This window comes from Leptodactylus fuscus, chromosome 4 (assembly GCF_031893055.1).
Source record: "Leptodactylus fuscus isolate aLepFus1 chromosome 4, aLepFus1.hap2, whole genome shotgun sequence".
In the NCBI taxonomy this organism is placed as follows: domain Eukaryota; kingdom Metazoa; phylum Chordata; class Amphibia; order Anura; family Leptodactylidae; genus Leptodactylus; species Leptodactylus fuscus.
The window spans coordinates 41296283-41318482 of NC_134268.1; the positions used below are offsets into that span (position 1 = coordinate 41296283).

Here is a 22200-nt window from a genome sequence, read left to right on the forward strand (position 1 = left end):
CAGAGACAGGCCTCTCACTTACTCCTCTTCTACTTTGCAGCCTGGCTGCCGGCAGCTTTTTGCACTACTCCACGCTAGGCCTTTTTCTTCACTTTTTGCCTTCTCTTAAGGGAACTTCATATTCCAGCAGGAGCAGTGCAAGGGCTGGGGGCGGCCCTTATACCCACAGGTGTGGTTCAGCAACCAGTCACAGGCCGCAGCCGCCCTCTTTCAAAAGGGCTGGGCGCAGGGTCTACGCAGGGCTAAGAAACCATCCCGGGGGTGAAAGAAAGAGCAAGCTGGGCCGGAGCCCGTTGTCCAGGAGTCGGCTAAGGAAGAAGGTGAGATGGTTGCCCGTGCCTGGAAGCGATGCTGCTTTTCAGTCGGCTTCTCTTTTCCTAGGGCGCGTTGCCTGCAAAGATGTTCAGCCTGTGTTGCCCTGTAAATTGGTCTGCAGGTTACTAGCTATGGCCTCCAGCCCGGCGGGAGGCCCAGATGCTATGGAAATGAAGCCTGCTATTATTAAAAGTAAAAAGCCACAACGCTGGTGGCCACCACGCCCGCTGTGGCTGCAGCTACTAAGAGTGATAGAGGTACGAATGAGAATACTAGGATTTTGCAAGGACTAAAGAGTGCAAGAGAGAAAGCGAATGTAAAAGAAGCAAGTGTGCAGTGTAAAAAGTGAATGTAAAAATGGCATAGAGGAGAGTGACCCCCTGCTGCTGGAAGTGAGGAAAAGCAAAAGCCTACAGCACCTGGTATACCCAGGCGGTCTCCCATCCAAGTACTAACCAGGCCCGACCCTGCTTAGCTTCCGAGATCAGACGAGATCGGGCGTGTTCAGGGTGGTGTGGCCGTAGGCAGAGACAGGCCTCTCACTTACTCCTCTTCTACTTTGCAGCCTGGCTGCCGGCAGCTCTTTGCACTACTCCACGCTAGGCCTTTTTCTTCACTTTTTGCCTTCTCTTAAGGGAACTTCATATTCCAGCAGGAGCAGTGCAAGGGCTGGGGGCGGCCCTTATACCCACAGGTGTGGTTCAGCAACCAGTCACAGGCCGCAGCCGCCCTCTTTCAAAAGGGCTGGGCGCAGGGTCTGCGCAGGGCTAAGAAACCATCCCGGGGGTGAAAGAAAGAGCAAGCTGGGCCGGAGCCCGTTGTCCAGGAGTCGGCTAAGGAAGAAGGTGAGATGGTTGCCCGTGCCTGGAAGCAAAGCTGCTTTTCAGTCGGCTTCTCTTTTCCTAGGGCGCGTTGCCTGCAAAGATGTTCAGCCTGTGTTGCCCTGTAAATTGGTCTGCAGGTTACTAGCTATGGCCTCCAGCCCGGCGGGAGGCCCAGATGCTATGGAAATGAAGCCTGCTATTATTAAAAGTAAAAAGCCACAACGCTGGTGGCCACCACGCCCGCTGCGGCTGCAGCTGCAGCTGCTAAGAGTGATAGCGATACGAATGAGAATACTAGGATTTTGCAAGGACTAAAGAGTGCAAGAGAGAAAGCGAATGTAAAAGAAGCAAGTGTGCAGTGTAAAAAGTGAATGTAAAAATGGCATAGAGGAGAGTGACCCCCTGCTGTTGGAAGTGAGGAAAAGCAAAAGCCTACAGCACCTGGTATTCCCAGGCGGTCTCCCATCCAAGTACTAACCAGGCCCGACCCTGCTTAGCTTCCGAGATCAGACAAGATCGGGCGTGTTCAGGGTGGTGTGGCCGTAGGCAGAGACAAGCTTCTCACTTACTCCTCTTCTACTTTGCAGCCTGGCTGCCGACAGCTCTTTGCACTACTCCACGCTCGGCCTTTTTCTTCACTTTTTGCCTTCTCTTAAGAGAACTTCATATTCCAGCAGGAGCAGTGCAAGGGCTGGGGGCGGCCCTTATACCCACAGGTGTGGTTCAGCAACCAGTCACAGGCCGCAGCCGCCCTCTTTCAAAAGGGCTGGGCGCAGGGTCTGCGCAGGGCTAAGAAACCATCCCGGGGGTGAAAGAAAGAGCAAGCTGGGCCGGAGCCCGTTGTCCAGGAGTCGGCTAAGGAAGAAGGTGAGATGGTTGCCCGTGCCTGGAAGCGAAGCTGCTTTTCAGTCGGCTTCTCTTTTCCTAGGGCGCGTTGCCTGCAAAGATGTTCAGCCTGTGTTGCCCTGTAAATTGGTCTGCAGGTTACTAGCTATGGCCTCCAGCCCGGCGGGAGGCCCAGATGCTATGGAAATGAAGCCTGCTATTATTAAAAGTAAAAAGCCACAACGCTGGTGGCCACCACGCCCGCTGCGGCTGCAGCTGCTAAGAGTGATAGAGGTACGAATGAGAATACTAGGATTTTGCAAGGACTAAAGAGTGCAAGAGTGAAAGCGAATGTAAAAGAAGCAAGTGTGCAGTGTAAAAAGTGAATGTAAAAATGGCATAGAGGAGAGTGACCCCCTGCTGGTGGAAGTGAGGAAAAGCAAAAGCCTACAGCACCTGGTATTCCCAGGCGGTCTCCCATCCAAGTACTAACCAGGCCCGACCCTGCTTAGCTTCCGAGATCAGACGAGATCGGGTATGTTCAGGGTGGTGTGGCCGTAGGCAGAGACAGGCCTCTCACTTACTCCTCTTCTACTTTGAAGCCTGGCTACCGGCAGCTCTTTGCACTACTCCACGCTAGGCCTTTTTCTTCACTTTTTGCCTTCTCTTAAGGGAACTTCATATTCCAGCAGGAGCAGTGCAAGGGCTGGGGGCGGTCCTTATACCCACAGGTGTGGTTCAGCAACCAGTCTCAGGCTGCAGCCGCCCTCTTTCAAAAGGGCTGGGCGCAGGGTCTGCGCAGGGCTAAGAAACCATCCCGGGGGTGAAAGAAAGAGCAAGCTGGGCCGGAGCCCGTTGTCCAGGAGTCGGCTAAGGAAGAAGGTGAGATGGTTGCCCGTGCCTGAAAGCGAAGCTGCTTTTCAGTCGGCTTCTCTTTTCCTAGGGCGCGTTGCCTGCAAAGATTTTCAGCCTGTGTTGCCCTGTAAATTGGTCTGCAGGTTACTAGCTATGGCCTCCAGCCCGGCGGGAGGCCCAGATGCTATGGAAATGAAGCCTGCTATTATTAAAAGTAAAAAGCCACAACGCTGGTGGCCACCACGCCCGCTGCGGCTGCAGCTGCTAAGAGTGATAGCGGTACGAATGAGAATACTAGGATTTTGCAAGGACTAAAGAGTGCAAGAGAGAAAGCGAATGTAAAAGAAGCAAGTGTGCAGTGTAAAAAGTGAATGTAAAAATGGCATAGAGGAGAGTGACCCCCTGCTGGTGGAAGTGAGGCAAAGCAAAAGCTTACAGCACCTGGTATTCCCAGGCGGTCTCCCATCCAAGTACTAAGCAGGCCCGACCCTGCTTAGCTTCCGAGACCAGTCGAGATTGGGCTTGTTCAGGGTGGTGTGGCCGTAGGCAGAGACAGGCCTCTCACTTATTCCTCTTCTACTTTGCAGCCTGGCTGCCGGCAGCTCTTTGCACTACTCCACGCTAGGCCTTTTTCTTCACTTTTTGCCTTCTCTTAAGGGAACTTCTTATTCCAGCAGGAGCAGTGCAAGGGCTGGGGGCGGCCCTTATACCCACAGGTGTGGTTCAGCAACCAGTCGCAGGCCGCAGCCGCCCTCTTTCAAAAGGACTGGACGCAGGGTCTACGCAGGGCTAAGAAACCATCCCGGGGGTGAAAGAAAGAGCAAGCTGGGCCGGAGCCCGTTGTCCAGGAGTCGGCTAAGGAAGAAGGTGAGATGGTTGCCCGTGCCTGGAAGCGAAGCTGCTTTTCAGTCGGCTTCTCTTTTCCTAGGGCGCGTTGCCTGCAAAGATGTTCAGCCTGTGTTGCCCTGTAAATTGGTCTGCAGGTTACTAGCTATGGCCTCCAGCCCGGCGGGAGGCCCAGATGCTATGGAAATGAAGCCTGCTATTATTAAAAGTAAAAAGCCACAACGCTGGTGGCCAGCACGCCCGCTGCGGCCGCGGCTGCAGCTGCTAAGAGTGAAAGCGATACAAATGAGAATACTAGGATTTTGCAAGGACTAAAGAGTGCAAGAGAGAAAGCGAATGTAAAAGAAGCAAGTGTGCAGTGTAAAAAGTGAATGTAAAAATGGCATAGAGGAGAGTGACCCCCTGCTGCTGGAAGTGAGGAAAAGCAAAAGCCTACAGCACCTGGTATACCCAGGCGGTCTCCCATCCAAGTACTAACCAGGCCCGACCCTGTTTAGCTTCCAAGATCAGACGAGATCGGGCGTGTTCAGGGTGGTGTGGCCGTAGGCAGAGACAGGCCTCTCACTTACTCCTCTTCTACTTTGCAGCCTGGCTGCCGGCAGCTCTTTGCACTACTCCACGCTAGGCCTTTTACTTCACTTTTTGCCTTCTCTTAAGGGAACTTCATATTCCAGCAGGAGCAGTGCAAGGGCTGGGGGCGGCCCTTATACCCACATGTGTGGTTCAGCAACCAGTCACAGGCTGCAGCCGCCCTCTTTCAAAAGGGCTGGGCGCAGGGTCTGCGCAGGGCTAAGAAACCATCCCGGGGGTGAAAGAAAGAGCAAGCTGGGCCGGAGCCCGTTGTCCAGGAGTCGGCTAAGGAAGAAGGTGAGATGGTTGCCCGTGCCTGGAAGCGAAGCTGCTTTTCAGTCGGCTTCTCTTTTCCTAGGACGCGTTGCCTGCAAAGATGTTCAGCCTGTGTTGCCCTGTAAATTGGTCTGCAGGTTACTAGCTATGGCCTCCAGCCCGGCGGGAGGCCCAGATGCTATGGAAATGAAGCCTGCTATTATTTAAAGTAAAAAGCCACAACGCTGGTGGCCACCACGCCCGCTGCGGCTGCAGCTGCTAAGAGTGATAGCGGTACGAATGAGAATACTAGGATTTTGCAAGGACTAAAGAGTGCAAGAGAGAAAGCGAATGTAAAAGAAGCAAGTGTGCAGTGTAAAAAGTGAATGTAAAAATGGCATAGAGGAGAGTGACCCCCTGCTGGTGGAAGTGAGGAAAAGCAAAAGCCTACAGCACCTGGTATTCCCAGGCGGTCTCCCATCCAAGTACTAACCAGGCTCGACCCTGCTTAGCTTCCGAGATCAGACGAGATCGGGCATGTTCAGGGTGGTGTGGCCGTAGGCAGAGACAGGCCTCTCACTTACTCCTCTTCTACTTTGCAGTCTGGCTGCCAGCAGCTCTTTGCACTACTCCACGCTCGGCCTTTTTCTTCACTTTTTGCCTTCTCTTAAGGGAACTTCATATTCCAGCAGGAGCAGTGCAAGGGCTGGGGGCGGCCCTTATACCCACAGGTGTGGTTCAGCAACCAGTCACAGGCCGCAGCCGCCCTCTTTCAAAAGGGCTGGGCGCAGGGTCTGCGCAGGGCTAAGAAACCATCCCGGGGGTGAAAGAAAGAGCAAGCTGGGCCGGAGCCCGTTGTCCAGGAGTCGGCTGAGGAAGAAGGTGAGATGGTTGCCCGTGCCTGGAAGCGAAGCTGCTTTTCAGTCGGCTTCTCTTTTCCTAGGGCGCGTTGCCTACAAAGATGTTCAGCCTGTGTTGCCCTGTAAATTGATCTGCAGGTTACTAGCTATGGCCTCCAGCCCGGCGGGAGGCCCAGATGCTATGGAAATGAAGCCTGCTATTATTAAAAGTAAAAAGCCACAACGCTGGTGGCCACCACGCCCGCGCGGCTGCAGCTGCTAAGAGTGATAGAGGTACGAATGAGAATACAAGGATTTTGCAAGGACTAAAGAGTGCAAGAGAGAAAGCGAATGTAAAAGAAGCAAGTGTGCAGTGTAAAAAGTGAATGTAAAAATGGCATAGAGGAGAGTGACCCCCTGCTGGTGGAAGTGAGGAAAAGCAAAAGCCTATAGCACCTGGTATTCCCAGGCGGTCTCCCATCCAAGTACTAAGCAGGCCCGACCCTGCTTAGCTTCCGAGATCAGAGGTGTTCAGGGTGGTGTGGCCGTAGGCAGAGACAGGCCTCTCACTTACTCCTCTTCTACTTAGCAGCCTGGCTGCCGGCAGCTCTTTGCACTACTCCACGCTAGGCCTTTTTCTTCACTTTTTGCCTTCTCTTAAGGGAACTTCATATTCCAGCAGGAGCAGTGCAAGGGCTGGGGGCGGCCCTTATACCCACAGGTGTGGTTCAGCAACCAGTCACAGGCTGCAGCCGCCCTCTTTCAAAAGGGCTGGGCACAGGGTCTGCGCAGGGCTAAGAAACCATCCCGGGGGTGAAAAAAAGAGCAAGCTGGGCCGGAGCCCGTTGTCCAGGAGTCGGCTAAGGAAGAAGGTGAGATGGTTGCCCGTGCCTGGAAGCGAAACTGCTTTTCAGTCGGCTTCTCTTTTCCTAGGGTGCGTTGCCTGCAAAGATGTTCAGCCTGTGTTGCCCTGTAAATTGGTCTGCAGGTTACTAGCTATGGCCTCCAGCCCGGCGGGAGGCCCAGATGCTATGGAAATGAAGCCTGCTATTATTAAAAGTAAAAAGCCACAACGCTGGTGGCCACCACGCCCGCAGCGGCTGCAGCTGCTAAGAGTGATAGCGGTACGAATGAGAATACTAGGATTTTGCAAGGACTAAAGAGTGCAAGAGAGAAAGCGAATGTAAAAGAAGCAAGTGTACAGTGTAAAAAGTGAATGTAAAAATGGCATAGAGGAGAGTGACCCCCTGCTGGTGGAAGTGCAGAAAAGCAAAAGCCTACAGCACCTGGTATTCCCAGGCGGTCTCCCATCCAAGTACTAACCAGGCCCAACCCTGCTTAGCTTCCGCGATCAGACGAGATCGGGCGTGTTCAGGGTGGTGTGGCCGTAGGCAGAGACAGGCCTCTCACTTACTCCTCTTCTACTTTGAAGCCTGGCTACCGGCAGCTCTTTGCACTACTCCACGCTAGGCCTTTTTCTTCACTTTTTGCCTTCTCTTAAGGGAACTTCATATTCCAGCAGGAGCAGTGCAAGGGCTGGGGGCGGCCCTTATACCCACAGGTGTGGTTCAGCAACCAGTCTCAGGCTGCAGCCGCCCTCTTTCAAAAGGGCTGGGCGCAGGGTCTGCGCAGGGCTAAGAAACCATCCCGGGGGTGAAAGAAAGAGCAAGCTGGGCCGGAGCCCGTTGTCCAGGAGTCGGCTAAGGAAGAAGGTGAGATGGTTGCCCGTGCCTGAAAGCGAAGCTGCTTTTCAGTCGGCTTCTCTTTTCCTAGGGCGCGTTGCCTGCAAAGATTTTCAGCCTGTGTTGCCCTGTAAATTGGTCTGCAGGTTACTAGCTATGGCCTCCAGCCTGGCGGGAGTCCCAGATGCTATGGAAATGAAGCCTGCTATTATTAAAAGTAAAAAGCCACAACGCTGGTGGCCAGCACGCCCGCTGCGGCCGCGGCTGCATTTGCTAAGAGTGAAAGCGATACGAATGAGAATACTAGGATTTTGCAAGGACTAAAGAGTGCAAGAGAGAAAGCGAATGTAAAAGAAGCAAGTGTGCAGTGTAAAAAGTGAATGTAAAAATGGCGTAGAGGAGAGTGACCCCCTGCTGGTGGAAGTGAGGAAAAGCAAAAGCCTACAGCACCTGGTATTCCCAGGCGGTCTCCCATCCAAGTACTAAGCAGGCCCGACCCTGCTTAGCTACCGAGTCAGACGAGATATGGCGTGTTCAGGGTGGTGTGGCCGTAGGCAGAAACAGGTCTCTCACTTACTCCTCTTCTACTTTGCAGTCTGGCTGCCGGCAGCTCTTTGCACTACTTCATGCTAGGCCTTTTTCTTCACTTTTTGCCTTCTCTTAAGGGAACTTCATATTCCAGCAGGAGCAGTGCAAGGGCTGGGGGCGGCCCTTATACCCACAGGTGTGGTTCAGCAACCAGTCATAGGGCGCAGCCGTACTCTTTCAAAAGGGCTGGGCGCAGGGTCTGCGCAGGGCTAAGAAACCATCCCGGGGTGAAAGAAAGAGCAAGCTGGGCCGGAGCCCGTTGTCCAGGAGTCGGCTAAGGAAGAAAGTGAGATGTTTGCCCCTGCCTGGAAGCGAAGCTGCTTTTCAGTCGGCTTCTCTTTTCCTAGGGCGCGTTACCTGCAAAGATGTTCAGCCTGTGTTGCCCTGTAAATTGGTCTGCAGGTTACTAGCTATGGCCTCCAGCCCGGCGGGAGGCCCAGATGCTATGGAAATGAAGCCTGCTATTATTAAAAGTAAAAAGCCACAACGCTGGTGGCCACCACGCCCGCTGAGGCTGCAGCTGCTGAGAATGATAGCGGTACGAATGAGAATACTAGGATTTTGCAAGGACTAAAGAGTGCAAGAGAGAAAGCGAATGTAAAAGAAGCAAGTGTGCAGTGTAAAAAGTGAATGTAAAAATGGCATAGAGGAGAGTGACCTCCTGCTGGTGGAAGTGAGGAAAAGCAAAAGCCTACAGCACCTGGTATTCCCCGGCGGTCTCACATCCAAGTGCTAACCAGGCCCGACCCTGCTTAGCTTCTGAGATCAGACGAGATCGGGCGTGTTCAGGGTGGTGTGGCCGTAGGCAGAGACAGGCCTCTCACTTACTCCTCTTCTACTTTGCAGCCTGGCTGCCGGCAGCTCTTTGCACTACTCCACGCTAGGCCTTTTTCTTCACTTTTTGCCTTCTCTTAAGGGAACTTCATATTCCAGCAGGAGCAGTGCAAGGGCTGGGGGCGGCCCTTATACCCACAGGTGTGGTTCAGCAACCAGTCACAGGCCGCAGCCGCACTCTTTCAAAAGGGCTGGGCGCAGGGTCTGCGCAGGGCTAAGAAACCATCCCGGGGGTCAAAAAAAGAGCAAGCTGGGCCGGAGCCCGTTGTCCAGGAGTCGGCTAAGGAAGAAGGTGAGATGGTTGCCCGTGCCTGGAAGCGAAACTGCTTTTCAGTCGGCTTCTCTTTTCCTAGGGTGCGTTGCCTGCAAAGATGTTCAGCCTGTGTTGCCCTGTAAATTGGTCTGCAGGTTACTAGCTATGGCCTCCAGCCCGGCGGGAGGCCCAGATGCTATGGAAATGTAGCCTGCTATTATTAAAAGTAAAAAGCCACAACGCTGGTGGCCACCACGCCCGCTGCGGCTGCAGCTGCTAAGAGTGATAGCGGTACGAATGAGAATACTAGGATTTTGCAAGGACTAAAAAGTGCAAGAGAGAAAGCGAATGTAAAAGAAGCAAGTGTGCAGTGTAAAAAGTGAATGTAAAAATGGCGTAGAGGAGAGTGACCCCCTGCTGGTGGAAGTGAGGAAAAGCAAAAGCCTACAGCACCTGGTATTCCCAGGCGGTCTCCCATCCAAGTACTAACAAGGCCCGACCCTGCTTAGCTTCCAAGATCAGACGTGTTCAGGGTGGTGTGGCCATAGGAAGAGACAGGCCTCTCACTTACTCCTCTTCTACTTTGCAGCCCGGCTGCCGGCAGCTCTTTGCACTACTCCACGCTAGGCCTTTTTCTTCACTTTTTGCCTTCTCTTAAGGGAACTTCATATTCCAGCAGGAGCAGTGCAAGGGCTGGGGGCGGCCCTTATATCCACAGGTGTGGTTCAGCAACCAATCACAGGCTGCAGCCGCCCTCTTTCAAAAGGGCTGGGCACAGGGTCTGCGCAGGGCTAAGAAACCATCCCGGGGGTGAAAGAAAGAGCAAGCTGGGCCGGAGACCGTTGTCCAGGAGTCGGCTAAGGAAGAAGGTGAGATGGTTGCCCGTGCCTGGAAGCGAAGCTTCTTTTCAGTCGGCTTCTCTTTTCCTAGGACGCGTTGCCTGCAAAGATGTTCAGCCTGTGTTGCCCTGTAAATTGGTCTGCAGGTTCCTAGCTATGGCCTCCAGCCCAGCGAGAGGCCCAGATGCTATGGAAATGAAGCCTGCTATTATTTAAAGTAAAAAGCCACAACGCTGGTGGCCACCACGCCCGCTGCGGCTGCAGCTGCTAAAAGTGATAGCGGTATGAATGAGAATACTAGGATTTTGCAAGGACTAAAGAGTGCAAGAGAGAAAGCGAATGTAAAAGAAGCAAGTGTGCAGTGTAAAAAGTGAATGTAAAAATGGCATAGAGGAGAGTGACCCCCTGCTGCTGGAAGTGAGGAAAAGCAAAAGCCTACAGCACCTGGTATACCCAGGCGGTCTCCCATCCAAGTACTAACCAGGCCCGACCCTGCTTAGCTTCCAAGATCAGACGAGATCGGGCGTGTTCAGGGTGGTGTGGCCGTAGTCAGAGACAGGCCTCTCACTTACTCCTCTTCTACTTTGCAGCCTGGCTGCCGGCAGCTCTTTGCACTACTCCACGCTAGGCCTTTTTCTTCACTTTTTGCCTTCTCTTAAGGGAACTTCATATTCCAGCAGGAGCAGTGCAAGGGCTGGGGGCGGCCCTTATACCCACAGGTGTGGTTCAGCAACCAGTCACAGGCTGCAGCCGCCCTCTTTCAAAAGGGCTGGGCGCAGAGTCTGCGCAGGGCTAAGAAACCATCCCGGGGGTGAAAGAAAGAGCAAGCTGGGCCGGAGCCCGTTGTCCAGGAGTCGGCTAAGGAAGAAGGTGAGATGGTTGCCCGTGCCTGGAAGCGAAGCTGCTTTTCAGTCGGCTTCTCTTTTCCTAGGGCGCGTTGCCTGCAAAGATTTTCAGCCTGTGTTGCCCTGTAAATTGGTCTGCAGGTTACTAGCTATGGCCTCCAGCCAGGCGGGAGGCCCAGATGCTATGGAAATGAAGCCTGCTATTATTAAAAGTAAAAAGCCACAACGCTGGTGGCCACCACGCCCGCTGCGGCTGCAGCTGCTAAGAGTGATAGCGGTACGAATGAGAATACTAGGATTTTGCAAGGACTAAAGAGTGCAAGAGAGAAAGCGAATGTAAAAGAAGCAAGTGTGCAGTGTAAAAAGTGAATGTAAAAATGGCATAGAGGAGAGTGACCCCCTGCTGGTGGAAGTGAGGCAAAGCAAAAGCTTACAGCACCTGGTATTCCCAGGCGGTCTCCCATCCAAGTACTAACCAGGCCCGACCCTGCTTAGCTTCCGAGACCAGTCGAGATCGGGCGTGTTCAGGGTGGTGTGGCCGTAGGCAGAGACAGGCCTCTCACTTACTCCTCTTCTACTTTGCAGCCTGGCTGCCGGCAGCTCTTTGCACTACTCCACGCTAGGCCTTTTTCTTCACTTTTTGCCTTCTCTTAAGGGAACTTCATATTCCAGCAGGAGCAGTGCAAGGGCTGGGGGCGGCCCTTATACCCACAGGTGTGGTTCAGCAACCAGTCACAGGCCGCAGCCGCCCTCTTTCAAAAGGGCTGGACGCAGGGTCTACGCAGGGCTAAGAAACCATCCCGGGGGTGAAAGAAAGAGCAAGCTGGGCCGGAGCCCGTTGTCCAGGTGTCGGCTAAGGAAGAAGGTGAGATGGTTGCCCGTGCCTGGAAGCGAAGCTGCTTTTCAGTCGGCTTCTCTTTTCCTAGGGCGCGTTGCCTGCAAAGATGTTCAGCCTGTGTTGCCCTGTAAATTGGTCTGCAGGTTACTAGCTATGGCCTCCAGCCCGGCGGGAGGCCCAGATGCTATGGAAATAAAGCCTGCTATTATTAAAAGTAAAAAGCCACAACGCTGGTGGCCAGCACGCCCGCTGCGGCCGCGGCTGCAGCTGCTAAGAGTGAAAGCGATACGAATGAGAATACTAGGATTTTGCAAGGACTAAAGAGTGCAAGAGAGAAAGCGAATGTAAAAGAAGCAAGTGTGCAGTGTAAAAAGTGAATGTAAAAATGGCGTAGAGGAGAGTGACCCCCTGCTGGTGGAAGTGAGGAAAAGCAAAAGCCTACAGCACCTGGTATTCCCAGGCGGTCTCACATCCAAGTACTAAGCAGGCCCGACCCTGCTTAGCTTCCGAGATCAGACGAGATATGGCGTGTTCAGGGTGGTGTGGCCGTAGGCAGAAACAGGTCTCTCACTTACTCCTCTTCTACTTTGCAGTCTGGCTGCCGGCAGCTCTTTGCACTACTCCATGCTAGGCCTTTTTCTTCACTTTTTGCCTTCTCTTAAGGGAACTTCATATTCCAGCAGGAGCAGTGCAAGGGCTGGGGGCGGCCCTTATACCCACAGGTGTGGTTCAGCAACCAGTCATAGGGCGCAGCCGTACTCTTTCAAAAGGGCTGGGCGCAGGGTCTGCGCAGGGCTAAGAAACCATCCCGGGGTGAAAGAAAGAGCAAGCTGGGCCGGAGCCCGTTGTCCAGGAGTCGGCTAAGGAAGAAAGTGAGATGTTTGCCCCTGCCTGGAAGCGAAGCTGCTTTTCAGTCGGCTTCTCTTTTCCTAGGGCGCGTTACCTGCAAAGATGTTCAGCCTGTGTTGCCCTGTAAATTGGTCTGCAGGTTACTAGCTATGGCCTTCAGCCCGGCGGGAGGCCCAGATGCTATGGAAATGAAGCCTGCTATTATTAAAAGTAAAAAGCCACAACGCTGGTGGCCACCACGCCCGCTGAGGCTGCAGCTGCTGAGAATGATAGCGGTACGAATGAGAATACTAGGATTTTGCAAGGACTAAAGAGTGCAAGAGAGAAAGCGAATGTAAAAGAAGCAAGTGTGCAGTGTAAAAAGTGAATGTAAAAATGGCATAGAGGAGAGTGACTCCCTGCTGGTGGAAGTGAGGAAAAGCAAAAGCCTTCAGCACCTGGTATTCCCAGGCAGTCTTCCATCCAAGTACTAACCAGGCCCGACCCTGCTTAGCTTCCAAGATCAGACGAGATCGGGCGTGTCCAGGGTGGTGTGGCCGTAGGCGGAGACAAGCCTCTCACTTACTCCTCTTCTACTTTGCAGCCTGGCTGACGGCAGCTCTTTGCACTACTCCACGCTAGGCCTTTTTCTTCACTTTTTGACTTCTCTTAAGGGAACTTCATATTCCAGCAGGAGCAGTGCAAGGGCTGGGGGCGGCCCTTATACCCACAGGTGTGGTTCAGCAACCAGTCTCAGGCTGCAGCCGCCCTCTTTCAAAAGGGCTGGGCGCAGGGTCTGCGCAGGGCTAAGAAACCATCCCGGGGGTGAAAGAAAGAGCAAGCTGGGCCGGAGCCCGTTGTCCAGGAGTCGGCTAAGGAAGAAGGTGAGATGGTTGCCCGTGCCTGGAAGCGAAGCTGCTTTTCAGTCGGCTTCTCTTTTCCTAGGACGCGTTGCCTGCAAAGATGTTCAGCCTGTGTTGCCCTGTAAATTGGTCTGCAGGTTACTAGCTATGGCCTCCAGCCCGGCGGGAGGCCCAGATGCTATGGAAATGAAGCCTGCTATTATTTAAAGTAAAAAGCCACAACGCTGGTGGCCACCACGCTCGCTGCGGCTGCAGTTGCTAAGAGTGATAGCGGTACGAATGAGAATACTAGGATTTTGCAAGGACTAAAGAGTGCAAGAGAGAAAGCGAATGTAAAAGAAGCAAGTGTGCAGTGTAAAAAGTGAATGTAAAAATGGCATAGAGGAGAGTGACCTCCTGCTGGTGGAAGTGAGGAAAAGCAAAAGCCTACAGCACCTGGTATTCCCCGGCGGTCTCACATCCAAGTACTAACCAGGCCCGACCCTGCTTAGCTTCTGAGATCAGACGAGATCGGGCATGTTCAGGGTGGTGTGGCCGTAGGCGGAGACAGGCCTCTCACTTACTCCTCTTCTACTTTGCAGCCTGGCTGCCGGCAGCTCTTTGCACTACTCCACGCTAGGCCTTTTTCTTCACTTTTTGCCTTCTCTTAAGGGAACTTCATATTCCAGCAGGAGCAGTGCAAGGGCTGGGGGCGGCCCTTATACCCACAGGTGTGGTTCAGCAACCAGTCACAGGCCGCAGCCGCCCTCTTTCAAAAGGGCTGGGCGCAGGGTCTGCGCAGGGCTAAGAAACCATCCCGGGGGTCAAAAAAAGAGCAAGCTGGGCCGGAGCCCGTTGTCCAGGAGTCGGCTAAGGAAGAAGGTGAGATGGTTGCCCGTGCCTGGAAGCGAAACTGCTTTTCAGTCGGCTTCTCTTTTCCTAGGGTGCGTTGCCTGCAAAGATGTTCAGCCTGTGTTGCCCTGTAAATTGGTCTGCAGGTTACTAGCTATGGCCTCCAGCCCGGCGGGAGGCCCAGATGCTATGGAAATGAAGCCTGCTATTATTAAAAGTAAAAAGCCACAACGCTGGTGGCCACCACGCCCGCTGCGGCTGCAGCTGCTAAGAGTGATAGCGGTACGAATGAGAATACTAGGATTTTGCAAGGACTAAAAAGTGCAAGAGAGAAAGCGAATGTAAAAGAAGCAAGTGTGCAGTGTAAAAAGTGAATGTAAAAATGGCATAGAGGAGAGTGACCCCCTGCTGGTGGAAGTGAGGAAAAACAAAAGCCTACAGCACCTGGTATTCCCAGGCGGTCTCCCATCCAAGTACTAACCAGGCCCGACCCTGCTTAGCTTCCGAGATCGGACGTGTTCAGGGTTGTATGGCCGTAGGCAGAGACAGGCCTCTCACTTACTCCTCTTCTACTTTGCAGCCCGGCTGCCGGCACCTCTTTGCACTACTCCACGCTAGGCCTTTTTCTTCACTTTTTGCCTTCTCTTAAGGGAACTTCATATTCCAGCAGGAGCAGTGCAAGGGCTGGGGGCGGCCCTTATACCCACAGGTGTGGTTCAGCAACCAGTCACAGGCTGCAGCCGCCCTCTTTCAAAAGGGCTGGGCGCAGGGTCTGCGCAGGGCTAAGAAACCATCCCGGGGGTGAAAGAAAGAGCAAGCTGGGCCGGAGCCCGTTGTCCAGGAGTTGGCTAAGGAAGAAGGTGAGATGGTTGCCCATGCCTGGAAGCGAAGCTGCTTTTCAGTCGGCTTCTCTTTTCCTAGGACGCGTTGCCTGCAAAGATGTTCAGCCTGTGTTGCCCTGTAAATTGGTCTGCAGGTTACTAGCTATGGCCTCCAGCCCGGCGGGAGGCCCAGATGCTATGGAAATGAAGCCTGCTATTATTTAAAGTAAAAAGCCACAACGCTGGTGGCCACCACGCTCGCTGCGGCTGCAGTTGCTAAGAGTGATAGCGGTACGAATGAGAATACTAGGATTTTGCAAGGACTAAAGAGTGCAAGAGAGAAAGCGAATGTAAAAGAAGCAAGTGTACAGTGTAAAAAGTGAATGTAAAAATGGCATAGAGGAGAGTGACCCCCTGCTGGTGGAAATACGGAAAAGCAGAAGCCTGCAGCACCTGGTATTCCCAGGCGGTCTCCCATCCAAGTACTAACCAGGCCCGACCCTTCTTAGCTTCCGCGATCAGACGAGATCGGGCGTGTTCAGGGTGGTGTGGCCGTAGGCAGAGACAGGCCTCTCACTTACTCCTCTTCTACTTTGAAGCCTGGCTGCCGGCAGCTCTTTGCACTACTCCACGCTAGGCCTTTTTCTTCACTTTTTGCCTTCTCTTAAGGGAACTTCATATTCCAGCAGGAGCAGTGCAAGGGCTGGGGGCAGCCCTTATATCCACAGGTGTGGTTCAGCAACCAGTCACAGGCCGCAGCCGCACTCTTTCAATAGGGCTGGGCGCAGGGTCTGCGCAGGGCTAAGAAACCATCCCGGGGGTGAAAGAAAGAGCAAGCTGGGCCGGAGCCCGTTGTCCAGGAGTCGGCTAAGGAAGAAGGTGAGATGGTTGCCCGTGCCTGGAAGCGAAGCTGCTTTTCAGTCGGCTTCTCTTTTCCTAGGGCGCGTTGCCTGCAAAGATGTTCAGCCTGTGTTGCCCTGTAAATTGGTCTGCAGGTTACTAGCTATGGCCTCCAGCCCGGCGGGAGGCCCAGATGCTATGGAAATGAAGCCTGCTATTATTAAAAGTAAAAAGCCACAACGCTGGTGGCCACCACGCCCGCTGAGGCTGCAGCTGCTGAGAATGATAGCGGTACGAATGAGAATACTAGGATTTTGCAAGGACTAAAGAGTGCAAGAGAGAAAGCGAATGTAAAAGAAGCAAGTGTGCAGTGTAAAAAGTGAATGTAAAAATGGCATAGAGGAGAGTGACCCCCTGCTGGTGGAAGTGAGGCAAAGCAAAAGCTTACAGCACCTGGTATTCCCAGGCGGTCTCCCATCCAAGTACTAACCAGGCCCGACCCTGCTTAGCTTCCGAGACCAGTCGAGATCGGGCGTGTTCAGGGTGGTGTGGCCGTAGGCAGAGACAGGCCTCTCACTTACTCCTCTTCTACTTTGCAGCCTGGCTGCCGGCAGCTCTTTGCACTACTCCACGCTAGGCCTTTTTCTTCACTTTTTGCCTTCTCTTAAGGGAACTTCATATTCCAGCAGGAGCAGTGCAAGGGCTGGGGGCGGCCCTTATACCCACAGGTGTGGTTCAGCAACCAGTCACAGGACGCAGCCGCCCTCTTTCAAAAGGGCTGGACGCAGGGTCTACGCAGGGCTAAGAAACCATCCCGGGGGTGAAAGAAAGAGCAAGCTGGGCCGGAGCCCGTTGTCCAGGAGTCGGCTAAGGAAGAAGGTGAGATGGTTGCCCGTGCCTGGAAGCGAAGCTGCTTTTCAGTCGGCTTCTCTTTTCCTAGGGCGCGTTGCCTGCAAAGATGTTCAGCCTGTGTTGCCCTGTAAATTGGTCTGCAGGTTACTAGCTATGGCCTCCAGCCCGGCGGGAGGCCCAGATGCTATGGAAATGAAGCCTGCTATTATTAAAAGTAAAAAGCCACAACGCTGGTGGCCAGCACGCCCGCTGCGGCCGCGGCTGCAGCTGCTAAGAGTGAAAGCGATACGAATGAGAATACTAGGATTTTGCAAGGACTAAAGAGTGCAAGAGAGAAAGCGAATGTAAAAGAAGCAAGTGTGCAGTGTAAAAAGTGAATGTAAAAATGGCCTAGAGGAGAGTGACCCCCTGCTGGTGGAAGTGAGGAAAAGCAAAAGCCTACAGCACCTGGTATTCCCAGGCGATCTCACATCCAAGTACTAAGCAGGCCCGACCCTGCTTAGCTTCCGAGATCAGACGAGATATGGCGTGTTCAGGGTGGTGTGGCCGTAGGCAGAAACAGGTCTCTCACTTACTCCTCTTCTACCTTGCAGTCTGGCTGCCGGCAGCTCTTTGCACTACTCCATGCTAGGCCTTTTTCTTCACTTTTTGCCTTCTCTTAAGGGAACTTCATATTCCAGCAGGAGCAGTGCAAGGGCTGGGGGCGGCCCTTATACCCACAGGTGTGGTTCAGCAACCAGTCATAGGGCGCAGCCGTACTCTTTCAAAAGGGCTGGGCGCAGGGTCTGCGCAGGGCTAAGAAACCATCCCGGGGTGATAGAAAGAGCAAGCTGGGCCGGAGCCCGTTGTCCAGGAGTCGGCTAAGGAAGAAAGTGAGATGTTTGCCCCTGCCTGGAAGCGAAGCTGCTTTTCAGTCGGCTTCTCTTTTCCTAGGGCGCGTTACCTGCAAAGATGTTCAGCCTGTGTTGCCCTGTAAATTGGTCTGCAGGTTACTAGCTATGGCCTCCAGCCCGGCGGGAGGCCCAGATGCTATGGAAATGAAGCCTGCTATTATTAAAAGTAAAAAGCCACAACGCTGGTGGCCACCACGCCCGCTGAGGCTGCAGCTGCTGAGAATGATAGCGGTACGAATGAGAATACTAGGATTTTGCAAGGACTAAAGAGTGCAAGAGAGAAAGCGAATGTAAAAGAAGCAAGTGTGCAGTGTAAAAAGTGAATGTAAAAATGGCATAGAGGAGAGTGACCCCCTGCTGGTGGAAGTGAGGAAAAGCAAAAGCCTTCAGCACCTGGTATTCCCAGGCAGTCTCCCATCCAAGTACTAACCAGGCCCGACCCTGCTTAGCTTCCAAGATCAGACGAGATCGGGCGTGACCAGGGTGGTGTGGCCGTAGGCGGAGACAAGCCTCTCACTTACTCCTCTTCTACTTTGCAGCCTGGCTGACGGCAGCTCTTTGCACTACTCCACGCTAGGCCTTTTTCTTCACTTTTTGACTTCTCTTAAGGGAACTTCATATTCCAGCAGGAGCAGTGCAAGGGCTGGGGGCGGCCCTTATACCCACAGGTGTGGTTCAGCAACCAGTCTCAGGCTGCAGCCGCCCTCTTTCAAAAGGGCTGGGCGCAGGGTCTGCGCAGGGCTAAGAAACCATCCCGGGGGTGAAAGAAAGAGCAAGCTGGGCCGGAGCCCGTTGTCCAGGAGTCGGCTAAGGAAGAAGGTGAGATGGTTGCCCGTGCCTGGAAGCGAAGCTGCTTTTCAGTCGGCTTCTCTTTTCCTAGGACGCGTTGCCTGCAAAGATGTTCAGCCTGTGTTGCCCTGTAAATTGGTCTGCAGGTTACTAGCTATGGCCTCCAGCCCGGCGGGAGGCCCAGATGCTATGGAAATGAAGCCTGCTATTATTTAAAGTAAAAAGCCACAACGCTGGTGGCCACCACGCCCGCTGTGGCTGCAGCTGCTAAGAGTGATAGAGGTACGAATGAGAATACTAGGATTTTGCAAGGACTAAAGAGTGCAAGAGAGAAAGCGAATGTAAAAGAAGCGAGTGTGCAGTGTAAAAAGTGAATGTAAAAATGGCATAGAGGAGAGTGACCCCCTGCTGGTGGAAGTGAGGAAAAGCAAAAGCCTACAGCACCTGGTATTCCCAGGCGGTCTCTCATCCAAGTACTAACCAGGCCCGACCCTGCTTAGCTTCCGCGATCAGACGAGATCGGGCGTGTTCAGGGTGGTGTGGCCGTAGGCAGAGACAGTCCTCTCACTTACTCCTCTTCTACTTTGAAGCCTGGCTACCGGCAGCTCTTTGCACTACTCCACTCTAGGCCTTTTTCTTCACTTTTTGCCTTCTCTTAAGGGAACTTCATATTCCAGCAGGAGCAGTGCAAGGGCTGGGGACGGCCCTTATACCCACAGGTGTGGTTCAGCAACCAGTCACAGGCTGCAGCCGCCCTCTTTCAAAAGGGCTGGGCGCAGAGTCTGCGCAGGGCTAAGAAACCATCCCGGGGGTGAAAGAAAGAGCAAGCTGGGCCGGAGCCCGTTGTCCAGGAGTCGGCTAAGGAAGAAGGTGAGATGGTTGCCCGTGCCTGGAAGCGAAGCTGCTTTTCAGTCGGCTTCTCTTTTCCTAGGACGCGTTGCCTGCAAAGATGTTCAGCCTGTGTTGCCCTGTAAATTGGTCTGCAGGTTACTAGCTATGGCCTCCAGCCCGGCGGGAGGCCCAGATGCTATGGAAATGTAGCCTGCTATTATTAAAAGTAAAAAGCCACAACGCTGGTGGCCACCACGCTCGCTGCGGCTGCAGTTGCTAAGAGTGATAGCGGTACGAATGAGAATACTAGGATTTTGCAAGGACTAAAGAGTGCAAGAGAGAAAGCGAATGTAAAAGAAGCAAGTGTACAGTGTAAAAAGTGAATGTAAAAATGGCATAGAGGAGAGTGACCCCCTGCTGGTGGAAGTGCGGAAAAGCAAAAGCCTACAGCACCTGGTATTCCCAGGCGGTCTCCCATCCAAGTACTAACCAGGCCCGACCCCTGCTTAGCTTCCGCGATCAGGCGTGTTCAGGGTGGTGTGGCCGTAGGCAGAGAAAGGCCTCTCACTTACTCCTCTTCTACTTTGAAGCCTTGCTACCGGCAGCTCTTTGCACTACTCCACGCTAGGCCTTTTTCTTCACTTTTTGCCTTCTCTTAAGGGAACTTCATATTCCAGCAGGAGCAGTGCAAGGGCTGGGGGCGGCCCTTATACCCACAGGTGTGGTTCAGCAACCAGTCAAAGGCCGCAGCCGCCCTCTTTCAAAAGGGCTGGGCGCAGGGTCTGCGCAGGGCTAAGAAACCATCCTGGGGGTGAAAGAAAGAGCAAGCTGGGCTGGAGCCCGTTGTCCAGGAGTCGGCTAAGGAAGAAGGTGAGATGGTTGCCCGTGCCTGGAAGCGAAGCTGCTTTTCAGTCGGCTTCTCTTTTCCTAGGGCGCGTTGCCTGCAAAGATGTTCAGCCTGTGTTGCCCTGTAAATTGGTCTGCAGGTTACTAGCTATGGCCTCCAGCCCGGCGGGAGGCCCAGATGCTATGGAAATGAAGCCTGCTATTATTAAAAGTAAAAAGCCAAAACGCTGGTGGCCACCACGCCCGCTGCGGCTGCAGCTTCTAAGAGTGATAGCGGTATGAATGAGAATACTAGGATTTTGCAAGGACTAAAGAGTGCAAGAGAGAAAGCGAATGTAAAAGAAGCAAGTGTGCAGTGTAAAAAGTGAATGTAAAAATGGCATAGAGGAGAGTAACCCCCTGCTGCTGGTAGTGAGGAAAAGCAAAAGCCTACAGCACCTGGTATTCCCAGGCGGTCTCCCATCCAAGTACTAACCAGGCCCGACCCTGCTTAGCTTCCACGATCAGACAAGATCGGGCGTGTTCAGGGTGGTGTGGCCGTAGGCAGAAACAGGCCTCTCACTTACTCCTCTTCTACTTTGCAGCCCGGCTGCCGGCAGCTCTTTGCACTACTCCACACTAGGCCTTTTCCTTCACTTTTTGCCTTCTCTTAAGGGAACTTCATATTCCAGCAGGAGCAGTGCAAGGGCTGGGGGCGGCCCTTATACCCACAGGTGTGGTTCAGCAACCAGTCACAGGCCGCAGCCGCACTCTTTCAAAAGGGCTGGGCGCAGGGTCTGCGCACGGCTAAGAAACCATCCCGGGGGTGAAAGAAAGAGCAAGCTGGGCCGGAGCCCGTTGTCCAGGAGTCGGCTAAGGAAGAAGGTGAGATGGTTGCCCGTGCCTGGAAGCGAAGCTGCTTTTCAGTCGGCTTCTCTTTTCCTAGGGCGCGTTGCCTGCAAAGATGTTCAGCCTGTGTTGCCCTGTAAATTGGTCTGCAGGTTACTAGCTATGGCCTCCAGCCCGGCGGGAGGCCCAGATGCTATGGAAATGAAGCCTGCTATTATTAAAAGTAAAAAGCCACAACGCTGGTGGCCACCACGCCCGCTGCGGCTGCAGCTGCTGAGAATGATAGCGGTACGAATGAGAATACTAGGATTTTGCAAGGACTAAAGAGTGCAAGAGAGAAAGCGAATGTAAAAGAAGCAAGTGTGCAGTGTAAAAAGTGAATGTAAAAATGGCATAGAGGAGAGTGACCCCCTGCTTGTGGAAGTGCGGAAAAGCAAAAGCCTACAGCACCTGGTATACCCAGGCGGTCTCCCATCCAAGTACTAACCAGGCCCGACCCTGCTTAGCTTCCAAGATCAGACGAGATCAGGCGTGTTCAGGGTGGTGTGGCCGTAGGCAGAAACAGGCCTCTCACTTACTCCTCTTCTACTTTGCAGCCTGGCTGCCGGCAGCTCTTTGCACTACTCCACGCTAGGCCTTTTTCTTTACTTTTTGCCTTCTCTTAAGGGAACTTCATATTCCAGCAGGAGCAGTGCAAGGGCTGGGGGCGGCCCTTATACCCACAGGTGTGGTTCAGCAACCAGTCACAGGCTGCAGCCACCCTCTTTCAAAAGGGCTGGGCGCAGAGTCTGCGCAGGGCTAAGAAACCATCCCGGGGGTGAAAGAAAGAGCAAGCTGGGCCGGAGCCCGTTGTCCAGGAGTCGGCTAAGGAAGAAGGTGAGATGGTTGCCCGTGCCTGGAAGCGAAGCTGCTTTTCAGTCGGCTTCTCTTTTCCTAGGACGCGTTGCCTGCAAAGATGTTCAGCCTGTGTTGCCCTGTAAATTGGTCTGCAGGTTACTAGCTATGGCCTCCAGCCCGGCGGGAGGCCCAGATGCTATGGAAATGAAGCCTGCTATTATTTAAAGTAAAAAGCCACAACGCTGGTGGCCACCACGCTCGCTGCGGCTGCAGTTGCTAAGAGTGATAGCGGTACGAATGAGAATACTAGGATTTTGCAAGGACTAAAGAGTGCAAGAGAGAAAGCGAATGTAAAAGAAGCAAGTGTACAGTGTAAAAAGTGAATGTAAAAATGGCATAGAGGAGAGTGACCCCCTGCTGGTGGAAGTGAGGAAAAGCAAAAGCCTGCAGCACCTGGTATTCCCAGGCGGTCTCCCATCCAAGTACTAACCAGGCCCGACCCTGCTTAGCTTCCGCGATCAGACGAGATCGGGCGTGTTCAGGGTGGTGTGGCCGTAGGCAGAGACAGGCCTCTCACTTACTCCTCTTCTACTTTGAAGCCTGGCTGCCGGCAGCTCTTTGCACTACTCCACGCTAGGCCTTTTTCTTCACTTTTTGCCTTCTCTTAAGGGAACTTCATATTCCAGCAGGAGCAGTGCAAGGGCTGGGGGCGGCCCTTATACCCACAGGTGTGGTTCAGCAACCAGTCACAGGCTGCAGCCGCCCTCTTTCAAAAGGGCTGGGCGCAGGGTCTGCGCAGGGCTAAGAAACCATCTCGGGGGTGAAAGAAAGAGCAAGCTGGGCCGGAGCCCGTTGTCCAGGAGTCGGCTAAGGAAGAAGGTGAGATGGTTGCCCGTGCCTGGAAGCGAAGCTGCTTTTCAGTCGGCTTCTCTT

General features: G+C 53.5%; 18 non-coding genes and 9 pseudogenes across 18 annotated transcripts in view; all 27 read right to left on the reverse strand.

The window, feature by feature from the left end:
• Position 1, reverse strand: part of LOC142202189 (5S ribosomal RNA) — a 119-nt gene extending 118 nt beyond the window's left edge. Inside the window, exon 1 of the ribosomal RNA XR_012716061.1 lies at position 1. This exon is cut by the window's left edge and continues 118 nt beyond it. This is a non-coding gene — a ribosomal RNA (5S ribosomal RNA).
• Positions 2 to 722: 721 nt separating this feature from the next.
• LOC142201861 (5S ribosomal RNA) lies at positions 723 to 841 on the reverse strand. The gene has a single exon (XR_012715748.1). It is a non-coding gene; the product is annotated as a 5S ribosomal RNA (ribosomal RNA).
• Positions 842 to 1568: 727 nt separating this feature from the next.
• On the reverse strand, positions 1569 to 1687 carry LOC142201839 (5S ribosomal RNA). The gene has a single exon (XR_012715727.1). It is a non-coding gene; the product is annotated as a 5S ribosomal RNA (ribosomal RNA).
• A 721-nt stretch (positions 1688 to 2408) lies between these two features.
• Positions 2409 to 2527, reverse strand: LOC142201456 (5S ribosomal RNA). The gene has a single exon (XR_012715526.1). It is a non-coding gene; the product is annotated as a 5S ribosomal RNA (ribosomal RNA).
• A 721-nt stretch (positions 2528 to 3248) lies between these two features.
• Positions 3249 to 3367, reverse strand: LOC142201518 (5S ribosomal RNA; annotated as a pseudogene).
• Positions 3368 to 4094: 727 nt separating this feature from the next.
• Positions 4095 to 4213, reverse strand: LOC142202068 (5S ribosomal RNA). Its single transcript, XR_012715946.1, has one exon. It is a non-coding gene; the product is annotated as a 5S ribosomal RNA (ribosomal RNA).
• Positions 4214 to 4934: 721 nt separating this feature from the next.
• On the reverse strand, positions 4935 to 5053 carry LOC142201985 (5S ribosomal RNA). Its single transcript, XR_012715865.1, has one exon. It is a non-coding gene; the product is annotated as a 5S ribosomal RNA (ribosomal RNA).
• Positions 5054 to 5773: 720 nt separating this feature from the next.
• LOC142201596 (5S ribosomal RNA) lies at positions 5774 to 5882 on the reverse strand (annotated as a pseudogene).
• Positions 5883 to 6603: 721 nt separating this feature from the next.
• LOC142201871 (5S ribosomal RNA) lies at positions 6604 to 6722 on the reverse strand. Its single transcript, XR_012715757.1, has one exon. It is a non-coding gene; the product is annotated as a 5S ribosomal RNA (ribosomal RNA).
• A 727-nt stretch (positions 6723 to 7449) lies between these two features.
• Positions 7450 to 7567, reverse strand: LOC142201522 (5S ribosomal RNA; annotated as a pseudogene).
• Positions 7568 to 8287: 720 nt separating this feature from the next.
• On the reverse strand, positions 8288 to 8406 carry LOC142201431 (5S ribosomal RNA; annotated as a pseudogene).
• A 721-nt stretch (positions 8407 to 9127) lies between these two features.
• On the reverse strand, positions 9128 to 9236 carry LOC142201613 (5S ribosomal RNA; annotated as a pseudogene).
• Positions 9237 to 9957: 721 nt separating this feature from the next.
• LOC142202109 (5S ribosomal RNA) lies at positions 9958 to 10076 on the reverse strand. Its single transcript, XR_012715985.1, has one exon. It is a non-coding gene; the product is annotated as a 5S ribosomal RNA (ribosomal RNA).
• Positions 10077 to 10797: 721 nt separating this feature from the next.
• On the reverse strand, positions 10798 to 10916 carry LOC142202080 (5S ribosomal RNA). Its single transcript, XR_012715958.1, has one exon. It is a non-coding gene; the product is annotated as a 5S ribosomal RNA (ribosomal RNA).
• Positions 10917 to 11643: 727 nt separating this feature from the next.
• On the reverse strand, positions 11644 to 11762 carry LOC142201445 (5S ribosomal RNA; annotated as a pseudogene).
• Positions 11763 to 12482: 720 nt separating this feature from the next.
• Positions 12483 to 12601, reverse strand: LOC142202153 (5S ribosomal RNA). The gene has a single exon (XR_012716027.1). It is a non-coding gene; the product is annotated as a 5S ribosomal RNA (ribosomal RNA).
• Positions 12602 to 13322: 721 nt separating this feature from the next.
• On the reverse strand, positions 13323 to 13441 carry LOC142202178 (5S ribosomal RNA). Its single transcript, XR_012716050.1, has one exon. It is a non-coding gene; the product is annotated as a 5S ribosomal RNA (ribosomal RNA).
• A 721-nt stretch (positions 13442 to 14162) lies between these two features.
• LOC142201467 (5S ribosomal RNA) lies at positions 14163 to 14271 on the reverse strand (annotated as a pseudogene).
• Positions 14272 to 14992: 721 nt separating this feature from the next.
• On the reverse strand, positions 14993 to 15111 carry LOC142202149 (5S ribosomal RNA). Its single transcript, XR_012716023.1, has one exon. It is a non-coding gene; the product is annotated as a 5S ribosomal RNA (ribosomal RNA).
• A 721-nt stretch (positions 15112 to 15832) lies between these two features.
• On the reverse strand, positions 15833 to 15951 carry LOC142202081 (5S ribosomal RNA). Its single transcript, XR_012715959.1, has one exon. It is a non-coding gene; the product is annotated as a 5S ribosomal RNA (ribosomal RNA).
• Positions 15952 to 16678: 727 nt separating this feature from the next.
• Positions 16679 to 16797, reverse strand: LOC142201434 (5S ribosomal RNA; annotated as a pseudogene).
• A 720-nt stretch (positions 16798 to 17517) lies between these two features.
• Positions 17518 to 17636, reverse strand: LOC142202135 (5S ribosomal RNA). The gene has a single exon (XR_012716010.1). It is a non-coding gene; the product is annotated as a 5S ribosomal RNA (ribosomal RNA).
• A 721-nt stretch (positions 17637 to 18357) lies between these two features.
• LOC142202106 (5S ribosomal RNA) lies at positions 18358 to 18476 on the reverse strand. Its single transcript, XR_012715982.1, has one exon. It is a non-coding gene; the product is annotated as a 5S ribosomal RNA (ribosomal RNA).
• A 721-nt stretch (positions 18477 to 19197) lies between these two features.
• On the reverse strand, positions 19198 to 19307 carry LOC142201592 (5S ribosomal RNA; annotated as a pseudogene).
• A 721-nt stretch (positions 19308 to 20028) lies between these two features.
• LOC142202141 (5S ribosomal RNA) lies at positions 20029 to 20147 on the reverse strand. Its single transcript, XR_012716016.1, has one exon. It is a non-coding gene; the product is annotated as a 5S ribosomal RNA (ribosomal RNA).
• Positions 20148 to 20868: 721 nt separating this feature from the next.
• On the reverse strand, positions 20869 to 20987 carry LOC142202091 (5S ribosomal RNA). Its single transcript, XR_012715968.1, has one exon. It is a non-coding gene; the product is annotated as a 5S ribosomal RNA (ribosomal RNA).
• Positions 20988 to 21708: 721 nt separating this feature from the next.
• LOC142202071 (5S ribosomal RNA) lies at positions 21709 to 21827 on the reverse strand. The gene has a single exon (XR_012715949.1). It is a non-coding gene; the product is annotated as a 5S ribosomal RNA (ribosomal RNA).
• Between the last annotated feature and the right edge of the window lie 373 nt (positions 21828 to 22200).